Source organism: Hylobates moloch, unplaced genomic scaffold (genome assembly GCF_009828535.3).
Source record: "Hylobates moloch isolate HMO894 unplaced genomic scaffold, HMol_V3 SCAFFOLD_7, whole genome shotgun sequence".
In the NCBI taxonomy this organism is placed as follows: domain Eukaryota; kingdom Metazoa; phylum Chordata; class Mammalia; order Primates; family Hylobatidae; genus Hylobates; species Hylobates moloch.
In genome coordinates this window covers 27,517,837-27,528,674 of record NW_026652282.1, presented here as the reverse complement: position 1 = coordinate 27,528,674, position 10,838 = coordinate 27,517,837, and the positions used below count along the sequence as shown (strand labels likewise).

The window sequence follows — 10,838 nt, the reverse complement described above, 5'->3', positions numbered from 1 at the left end:
ACCTTTCCTTTGGGACCCCGCCCTCCTGTTCCTGTGCGGGAAGCCTCGCGAGATCGCCCTTGGCGGTACCCGGCGGCGCCATCTTTGTGCCTGGCGAGCGACGGCGCCCGACGGAAGCCCTGAAGCCAGAGCTTGCTTGCCAAGCTCTCGCTCAGACCGGATCTAGGAAATACGAGGCGGGCCTCGGTGGGAGGGACGCACTGAGGGAGGAGGGAGGAAAGGGGGCGGCGGCGGCGGCGGCTCACACCGGATCCCGGCCCCGCACGGCGCGTACCCTGGGGGTTCGGGCGGGGAAGCGGCGCCGGCCCGGACCCCCCGCGGGAGCAGGCGACGGGCGTGAGGGCGAGGCGGCGGCGGCGGCGGCCAGAGAGCAGCAGCCGCCTGGTGAGTGTCCGCGGGGAGGCCCGGCACCTGCCCGAGCGGGGACGTCGGGGGCGCCCCCAGGATCGTCCCAGTGACCCTGCGCCTGAGACGGTGGGCGTGTGCGCAACTGCGGGTGTCCCGGGGACTCAGCCCGGCCCGGGACTGCTGCTGACAGCGGGAACTGCGGGGCTGCCGGAGGTTTGCGCAGGGCCTGGCGCGTCCGCGCCCGCCCCAGACGCCCCGAGAGGCCGAGGGGAGAGGGAGTGGCTGGGGTGGGGTGTCGACTTGGTTGGCCTTGGTCCCCCAAACGGAGGGGACGATGCCCTTCCTCGCCGGACCCTAGGCATTGCGGAGAGTGAGCCTCTGTGAACCGGCTTTAAGCCCCCAGGAAGGTGTTTGAGGATGAGGACTAGCAGCACCAGCGTGGGGGCCGTTGAGGGTGTTGAGAGATGTGAAGGTTAGTAGCAGTATAGTAAGAATTGTTGGAGAGGAGGTTTACAGATGACTGTTGGTAGGCGTTGAGTAAGGAGAAAACACTGCTTTCCTTTAAAGATCACACAAGCAGTCCTCTGAGGTCCAACAACAGATTAGAGTTATTCCCAGTTGGAGTTCTGTAGTTTACTACCGTGTGCCAGCTCATAAAGTGCGTAAAAGCAGGATTTGAAGGGTGAGGGACAGGTGAGGCATAAAGTAAGCTGCATAAAAAAATCCAAAGTTTGTTAATGTGTTAAAGTGTAAAGCCTTCTGTTTCTACTGAAATGTAACTTATTTAAATTATTTAAGAAAACTTGCCACCTTTGGTCCAGACCGGGCTTGTCAGTTCAATGTGTTTCTTCAGTGACGTTTGTCAATCAGGCAGTCATTTTGGCATACAGTATATTTACTTCTGGTTTCTAAAAGAACAAGAATGAATGAGAAAAGGGAGCAGTTTGGCAGACTGAGCTTTCTTTGCGCACTTTTTCATTTTGAAAGGATAAGAGAATTTACTTTTTTCTTTGCTTTAGCAGTGATTTGCAGTAGTATACAAGAACACGTGGAAGAAGAAAGGTTTTTTTGAGATGAGAGTTTAATTTTGCACAGTGTTAAATTATAAAGGGCCTCATCACCCATGGTAAGTTTTGTGATGGTGTGTTTTTATGAACACCGGAAGAATACAGGCACATACATATACATGCTTTTTAGTCAGTGTGTGATACGAATCTTTACAACCGTAGGGACAGCCCCCGCCCCCACTTGCTTACAACTGGCTTAATCAAGGGAAAGTTAGACTTCAGTGAAGGTAAATATTAAATATGTGATTTTCATGTTCACATCTGAAAGAACATAATCTGCATTCAATCACCCTGAATTTTCTTCCATATGTTTATGTGAAGGAGTCTTCTCCTCAGTTATAGATACCACATTGTGTACAGTTTATTGGAGCAAACAGAGCTAACGTCGATTATATTCAGGCACTGGAGATCCTCACAGCTACCCTATGCTAAAGATAATGTTATCCCAATTGCACAGAACAATACTAACCTCCAATATTCTTTGGCGACTTCCCTGAGGAGATGATATAGCTGGTAAATTGCAGAGCTAGAACTCAAACTCATGTAGGTCTGATTCTAGAGCGTGTGTTCTTTCACCATACTCTGCATAAGTTTTTGTGCTGACTGATACAAATTTTATGAAAATGGAAATTTGTGTTACAAAGAAACCTTTCAGTTCTGTTGGTAATCTTGAAAGCTTTCAGTGTCCTTGGCTCCAGATAATCTCAAGGTTTTTTTTTCTTTTCAGATGCATCCATTTTCTAGCCAGAGGTAACATTTGAGCTAGAAGTCTGCTGATCTGTAAAGAGATTCCTAATAGCTGGTAGTGACCTATCTGAAATTCAGATATTTTCAGTAACTTTGCCTCTTGTGTCAGCATGCCCAAGATACTTCAAAGAACAAATATTTTGTTTATTCTGGTCCTGAATAGTATTTCAAATTACATTATTAAATGGCAACTATCTATAGGGGTTTGAATTTGCTTTATCAGAGTTTGGAGGTACACATACACATCCCTGCCTTCTCCAGCAAGTGGAGTACTTGACAGCTGACCCTGTTTTTCTTCTCTTTAATAATTTGATACAAAGGTTTTGGACCCTATTCATGATTTGCAGAAAAGACGGCAGCTCTTCTGGGATCCACCGTAATCTGCTATGGGGCAAGGGAATGAAAGACCTTAACAGGTTCCCAGGCAGTATCTGAGGTGTTGATGAAACAGCAGGAACATCTTGCCAGTGGTCACTTTTATCTCCCACTGGTCTCTGCTGTTGCATTTCTTATGTGCTGCAGAGCCTGCTCAAGAGAAGGGCTCCACATCTGAGTAGAGCTGAAGTGGAAGAACAGCCACAGAAATCAGAAAAAAAGGAGAAAAAGATACTAAATGTCTGGTAGTCATCCTCCACCAAGTCATTTGGTCAGGTTTAGCTGCCTAGTTAATTATCTCTGGCTGAAAGTTCTAGAAACGTTTTGAAATTTGGGGTTTGCTGCTTCATCTTTTAAGAAGTACATTGTTTGGGGGCCTTCAGTTAAATAGTCCTGTCTTCATGGAAACAGAAAAAGAAGTCCTGTGTTCCTCAGTACACATCAGCATGTGTGTGTATTATGTGGCTTTTGAGACTGTTTTAAATAATCCCTTGGCATCTTGATGGGCAATCTGTGGTCTGAATAAGTTTTTAAATATAGTTATACTCCCAAGAAAGAGTTAAATAAAATATACTTCCTTACTTGTGAAAATAATTACTCATGGTATTTGGGCTATTTATTAGGGTGAAAAAAATCAACAAATGATAATGTAACTGAATGCTTACCAAGTAAATAAAGCCTTTCTGAAATGATTTATATTGCCACCGTATAAAGATAAAACACCAGGAAATTGCCTCATATCTACTTATAAGTTTATTTTCATACCTTCTATATAGTAAACCTCAAATTATTACCATGGCCACAAATATTTATTTCTCTAAAAGTGAAATGGACCTGATGAAATATTTGGAACTGTCAAACTGAATTAATCCTAAATAAGAACATTTATTATAGTTTAATTCATGGACAGTTCTATTTGTCCAACTCTAACATCCTACTTCCCTCCCTGCTTCAAATTTCTCTACTTTCCATCCTCTCCTTCTGATGCTGTTCCTGCCATTTACCTGGCACCTTTAGTTTTCCATTGACACTGAAGTCTTTGATAGGGTGGCTGCTAACAAGGAAGGCACCAAAACTCCTCCAAGTCCCTTCTCCACGTTCCCGTGCTCTAGGTCAAGAGGGATGTGGATAAGACCTCTTAACCCACCCTGTTCTTTCTTGAAAAGGAGGATGAGAATAGCCAGAGTGAGGCAGGCACCGTCAAGACCCTCCAATGGTTTCTCCTCTTCTTTCCTCTCCTTAAGCACCAAGGAGGAAAGTTGGTAAAAGCCCACGTGCTGCAGGAACAGGCACTGTACACTCATCCTCTTCAGCAGCCCGCCGTCTTCGCACTGTTTCCTCACTCCTTTCAGCTGCCATCCCCCCCCCCCCATCCTTCTTTCCCAGTTGGTCTTGCCTTCCTCATCCCTGGATCTTCTCCCACCCCAGCTCAGCCTTTTTGCCCTCCTTCATAGTGGAAGCCGAGGTCTGTGGTCCTAGGGAAGCTCAGACTTCCAGTTATGGGAGGGAAGATTTCCTTTTTCTACCTCCAGGGCTAAATGGGTCAGGAGTAGTTGCTGTTATCCTAAGCTGGAATGCTAAATTGATTTTCCTGTAGAAACATTGCCCACACAGGTTCTGTGTTTTGTTATACTTCTGTAACCTTTTGGACATTTAGGCTTTTGTGAGCTGGCTTGGAAACCTAGCATATTGATCATTGTCTCCTGGAAAGGCAAAGTCTGAGTTTCAAATAGATGATTTTAAAAATCAGCTTGTGCTCCAGAAATTGTTGAGGGTTGCCTGCTTTTTGTTAATTATTCACTGAAATGGTAGGTATTAATAGTACACCTTTAGCTGTCCGGAATTAGATTTATGTGGATCAGATGGCTCTTGTGGGAGATAAACTGATAGGCTTTTTAGATTGTCAATGAAGAATTTCTAAATTTAGGCACATGTTTTGAAATAAAATTTAAGTTAGTCCATCTCAGCCTAATATTGTCATTAAAGCAGGCAAATCTTGCAGTTTTGCTGAAAGAGCATAGTTTTGGTTTTTCATAAAAGGAATATCTTGTTCCCACCATGAATTACTGCTGATTTGAAACTTTTCAAAGGTATTGGACCTCTTGCGTTATTTTACCCTCGTTTATTTAGTGTAAACATGGGACAGTGTGTTTGTTTTACTTCAAGATTTTAAAATAAAGTGTTAGCGTGTTGAGGTTACATACTGTTACCACTGTTTGTGATGTTCAGACAATTAAGTGAAGGATTTGAAGGTGATAAAAACAAAGCTAAGTATATTTTAAATTTGTTTTCCATAAATGTGTTCAGTCTTATCTTGGTTGAAGGAAATACTCCTAATAAAGGGCAAGATGGGTTTTTTTTTTTTTTTTGGTTTCCAAACCACTCTTTCGTTTGAAAAATGACTGTCAGTAAGCACGCTGTGTTCATTTTAAGAGTTTACCAAGTTATTTAATTACACACAGAGTGCAGAGGTTGAAAATATGATCTCTGGGGTAAAATGCTCAGATGTTCAGATCTGACACTAACTAGCTCTGTGTTCGTGGGCAAATTACTTAATCTCTGACCTGTTCCCTCATTTTTGAAGGGATAATGTGGTACCTACCTCATATAAGGATTAAATGAGCCAGAGGATGTATCGTATTTAAAACATGCCTAGCAATGGTGAATACTCAAAAAGAGTTAGTTCTTATTATTACGTTGTCGTCATCATTACTACTATTACTGTTATTACTTCAGCTACTTTCAAAGATGATACGCCTTCTGTTCTGGGGTGTGGGCATGAAAGATATATTTGTTTACCTGGTAGCAATTTTTTAATGCAGAGTTTATTTGAAAGGTTCAGGGAGAGAGCAGTGTGTTAACTGCTGGGTACATCCACAATTGGCCATAGTGCAGGAAATTCATAGAATATTAAGCTTATTTTTTTCAGTAATACCCTTCATTTTGTTAGGTATAAAGAACTATGCCTTTTTGATGTTTGAGCAAAACTAGATTATTTGAGTAATTGCAATGTCTTTATTAAAATACAATTATCTTGGTATCTAAAGGCTAGAGTCTGTGCAGGGGGAGCCTCAATTTCTAATGATCCATTGGTAAGACTTTTTTTTAAGCAGCACCATTTTCCCACAGAAAAATGTCACATAATAGTGTTCAGATTCCCCAGCCAGCCCAACATATCTGAATTTGAATACTGATAGTATTATAAAAACTAACTTTTATGTGTAACAGTGTCTCAGCAGGAACATGCACTGAGTACATCAAGTACTGAAAGATTATGAACACAATCTTGCAGATACGGCAGTAGGGCTATCTTCCTTTGCAGTCCTAGCAAGGACCGTCAAGCCTTGGGAAGAGAACTCTCCCCTCTGGTGGAGGCTGAGGGTAAGTAGTGGAGACTGGTCTTTAGAAGGCAGTAGCTTTTTTCTGGCTTGGCTCCTCAAAAGGCTGTATAGTATAGTGGTTAAGCGCATGGACTGTCCACTCAGAGTGCTTATCTTCAAATCTCTGTTCCATTACTTACAGAACTTCTCATCTGTAAAATGTAGATAAAAGTAGTGCCTCCCTTTTGGGGTTCTTGAGAGGATTAAATGTGTTAGTACATGTGTAGCGTTTAAAATAGCACCTGACCCATAAGTGAGTGCATAAGAAATGTTACGTATTTTTTAATTATTCAGCTTGACTGGTCTAGGATCTCTAGAATACCTTTGTCTGCTTGGCTGTCCACTGCCCACATATTTTGCACTAAATAGGATTCTTCTCTTTCCTTTCTACTGAGGAATGGTTTCAGACTTTTCATTCCTGCCTGAAGTATTTTTTGAGGGGTTTAGGGGGGTTTATTTTATTTTTTAATGTTGGAGAAATAGCATTCTTCTGTGAACCCACTCCATTTCCCCATTTAGGCCTTGTGTTGATGGAGATCATCATTTGAAGAAAGATATTGACTGTGGGCATTTAATTGAGTCAGAATTGAGGTACAAATTTCTCAACTTTTAGTAGTTTTTGCTAAGTCATTTCTTTTTAAATAAGCTTTTTATTTTGGAATAATTTTAGACTTACAATGAAGTTGCAAAGATTGTACAGAATTCCCATATACTCTTCACCCAAGTATATATAATCCTGGTACATTTGTCTAAACTAAGACATTAACATTGGTACATTATCGTTAGTGAGACTGTAGATTTTACTCGATTTTACCAGAATCTCACTAATGTCCTTTTGCTGTTCCAGGATACCATGTTGCACTTAGTTGTTAAGTCATTTTTAATTATTTGTTTTTATATCATGGAGACCTCCAGTTCTTTAGTGAATAGATTTCTGTGGCTATAAAACCATTTTCTGTTTTAGTTTTAAGTTTTCTGCACATACTCAAAGGCTAGGTGTTTCCTCTAGGGATGGCAAGTCCAGGGATTTATCTTGGCACTGAACTTTATAGGTTGAAATAAAAGGAGAGTCCTATTACAGTGGAAAGAACACTATGGTGATGGAGTGTAGGCTAAAGCATTTTTATAATTTAAAACTGTGTTTTCATGGGACTAAGTGAGTTATTTTATGCACTATTCACTTTTGATGGATTTGATTTCAAAATGACAGGTCATTCTTCCTGTTAAAAGTGTTAAGCATACTTCTTGGATATAGAAGCTAATTGAAATGAATTGGAGAATTTAATTTTTTAGTACTCATCATAGTTATGATTGATTTAATAAATTAATACTAAGCTAGTATAATTTCAGTAATTTAGAACATTTGTTTATATGCACTTTTAGAAAATCCTTGGTTTTGATTTGTGGCAACAATCGAGTCTTTTTGTTTTTTTTCAGGGATACCATACGTAACAGGTGCCATTGTTACTCTAACTTTTCACACGTCTTCAGTTTGATGTCAAAGTCATCATTTAGTGTAAACAGCAAGTTATCTGTTAGGCTGCACATCATGAACTTTGCTTTTACAAAGTCTTTTATGCCACAGAAATAGCATTTGGTTATTAGTCATGGATGGCAAAGAAATTAATTTTGAGTTGTTTGGATAAAAATGTTTCAGTTGACTATAGTGTGTATTGAGAGACACTGCCAGTAAACAAACTCTCTTGGTAGGTGGAAATCCCCTAGAAGTTACAGAAAATTGGGAGGAGGTGAACTTAATTAAATAATTTGAATTGTTTAGACATATTCAGAGCTTCTTATGACCTTGAAGAAATCACTCAACTTCAAAAGACCTCGGTTTCTTCATTTGTAAAATTAGGGAGTTTGACTAGATGTGTAAATCTAGTTGTTAGTTAACTTCTAAGATGTAAAAACCCTCTCGTTTAACAAAAACCTACAAGATCAAGTTGCTTATCTGAAATCTTTATGAATCAACACTAGTCACTAAGTCTAGATATAAGTCAGTTTATCAATTGGGTTCAAATAGTTTCAAACCAATATTACTGTAAGTTTGAGAGTCACTAGTTGATTTGACACCTGTTGTATATTTTTGGTAATTAGTATATTGCTTTTTAAAATTTGATTATCTGATTTTTGTGCTTTACCCCGAAGCAATGAACTTCAAACTTTTTTGTTCTCATATTCTCTAAACAATTTTGAAAAATGTACTCCTTTACAGTTAAAAAAAAAAAAAAACCTCTTACTGAAGCTTAATATGCAGAAAGTACACAGAAAGTACGGTAGTGAACAACTCAGTGAATTTTCACCAACTGAGCACACTTGTGTACTAGCACCCAGATCAAGAAATTCTTACTACCTTACCCCCCTCCACCCCCATCCCTGCATATTTTCCTAACTTTTAACACCACAGATTAGTTTTGCCTACTTTTGTACTTTATCTAAATGGACTCTTTTGTCTCTGACTTCTTTTATGCAACATTGTGAATTTGAGATGTATTTATATTGTATGTAGTTGTAGACTGTTCGTTCTCATTACTGTATACTATTCCACTGTATGAATAGATCATTATATATTATTGTTGAGGGATATGTAGGTAGATCTCAGTTTGTGGAGAATGTCTTTGTGACCTTGGAGTAGGCAAAGATTTCTTCAACAGGACTTTTCAAGAGTAATTATTTCTTTTACAGTTTAGATTGGATAAGGAATGGGAGAACTGGTTTATTGAAATATGAGCAGTTAAATTTTTTTTTTAATATTAATATGTAGTTAAAAGTTAATATTCTCTAAATCTCAGGGAGAATGTTAGTATTTTTAACTAAATCTTCCAGGTAACAGGTTTGTGCTTTCATGACTATTTTGGGAGGAATTCCTTCAAAAATGTGTCATGTACTTCCTTGTCTTTTTGACTTGCCGATTTGTAGGAGTTTTTTACTATATGCTGGAAATGAGCCCTTGCTGGTTGTAAATATCTTCTCCCACTGTGTGGCATGCTTTTTCTATTTCATGGTATTCTCATAAGATTACCCCCAAGGTATTCTCTCATCTAGAAGCTTTATTGTTTTGGCTTTCACATATAGATCTAGCATATACCTGAAATTGATTTTTGTATTTTGTGTGAGGTAGGGGATAATGCTGTTTTTTCCTATATGGATAGCTAATTTTCCCAGCACACCATTTCCCTGCTATTGTCAGGAATCAAATGTCCATATATCTGTGGTTCTGTTTCTGTGCTTTCTGTTCTGTTCCTTTGGTCTGTTTGTCTCTACTTGTACTGATGCCACATTGTCTTGTTTATTATAGTTTTATCATAAAACTTGGTATCTAGTAGAACAAGTTCTTCCACATTGTCCTTCGAAAGCATCTTCGCTATTCTTGGCCCTTTGCACATTTCTTTGATTTTAATATCATCTTGTCATTTTCCACACACACCCACAAAACCTGTTGCTACTCTGATTGGAACTGCATGGAATCTAGAGATCAATTTGGGAAGAATTGACATCTTTATCATTTTCTAATTCATGAACATGATACATTACTCCATTTATTTAGGTCTTTAATTTCTTTCAGTAATGGTTGTGATTTTCTCCAGAAGATTGTTCACAACTTTTGAGAGTTTTATTTGTAGATATTTGATATTTTTTGATATTGTAAATGTTTATAGCCATTATTTTGTTTATATCTTTATACTGACCTTGTATCTAACAATTTTGCTAAACTTTTAGTCATATATCTTTAGAGTATGTATTTGATCTTTTACTATGTATTCAATCTTCTTATCTGCAAATAAAGTCTTGTTTCTTCCTTTCGAAATGTTATACTTTTGTTTCTTATCTTACTGTACTGGCTAGTATTTCGATTATAATGCGGAATAGAAGTAGTAATAGTGGCGCTATTGTCTTGTTTCCTTTCTTGAAAGGAAAACTTTGAACATTTCTCCATCAAATATGATGTTTACTTTAATTTTCTTCTAGCTATCATCAGATTAAGGAAGTTTCGTTCTGTCCTTAGTTTGTTAGGAGCTTACATCATGAATAGATACTGGATTTTATCAAATGTTTTTCCTATTGTTAATATAACTATAGGATATTCCTCAAGTCAAATTATATTGATTGATTTCCTAATGCTAAATAAACTGCATTCCAGAAATAAACCTAGCATGGTCAACATCACATTTTCCTCTAATTTTACTTTGGAATTTTAGATCTTTGTTCGTGAGTGGGATTGGCCTGAAATTTTGTTTTTCTTGTACTGTCCTTGTCAGGCTTTAGTAGCCTTGTAAAATGAGCTAAGGAAGATACGTGCTTTTTGATTCTCTGGAAGAGTTTAGGTTAAGTTTGGTTTTATTTTTTCTTTAAATACATGATAGATTTTAGCAGTGAAGCCATTTAGGCCTAGAATTTTCTTTGTGGGGAAAGCTTTTAATTACAGATGCAGTTTTAAAAATACTAATAGTATTCTTCAAGTGTTTGTTTTGTTAATATCTGCTTTTATATTCAGGTATATTTTATATACCTTTTTAGGAATTACTTTGCTCTTTTTCTTTCTAACTTCTTGAGATGGGTAGGTAGGTGTTTAACCCTTGTTTCCTTCCTGACATACATATTTAAAGCTATACATTTCATTTTCAAGTATTGCTTTACCTGCATCCCATCATTTTTGAGATGTAATATTTTCATTATTTCACAATATTTTAAAATTCCCACTGTAATTTCTTTTTTGATCCATGGGTTTTTTAAAAGTATATTTCTTAATTTCCAGTAATATGAGAATTTTCTAACTGTGTATTTTTTGTATTTTGTTTCTGGCTTTAACACATTTTCCTTAGAGAACTTTCTTTGAGTTATTTCAATCTTTTAAAATGCCCTGAGACTTACTTTATGGCTTAGCATGTGGACAGTTTTTGCAAATATGTAAGCACTC

The 10,838-nt window shown here is 38.3% G+C and overlaps 1 protein-coding gene across 5 annotated transcripts in view; it reads left to right on the top strand.

The window, feature by feature from the left end:
* The first annotated feature begins 234 nt into the window (after nucleotides 1–234).
* The window catches only part of TAB3 (TGF-beta activated kinase 1 (MAP3K7) binding protein 3), a 60,774-nt gene continuing 50,170 nt past the window's right edge, over nucleotides 235–10,838 (top strand). For 4 of the 5 annotated variants that reach the window (XM_032756705.2, XM_032756706.2, XM_032756703.2 and 1 more), the window contains exon 1: nucleotides 235–384. The gene's annotated coding sequence lies outside the window, so the exon portion shown is untranslated. Of the gene's footprint in view, nucleotides 385–5,798; nucleotides 5,919–10,838 lie in introns of those variants that run through there. The other variant, XM_058441625.1, reaches the window with a different exon arrangement.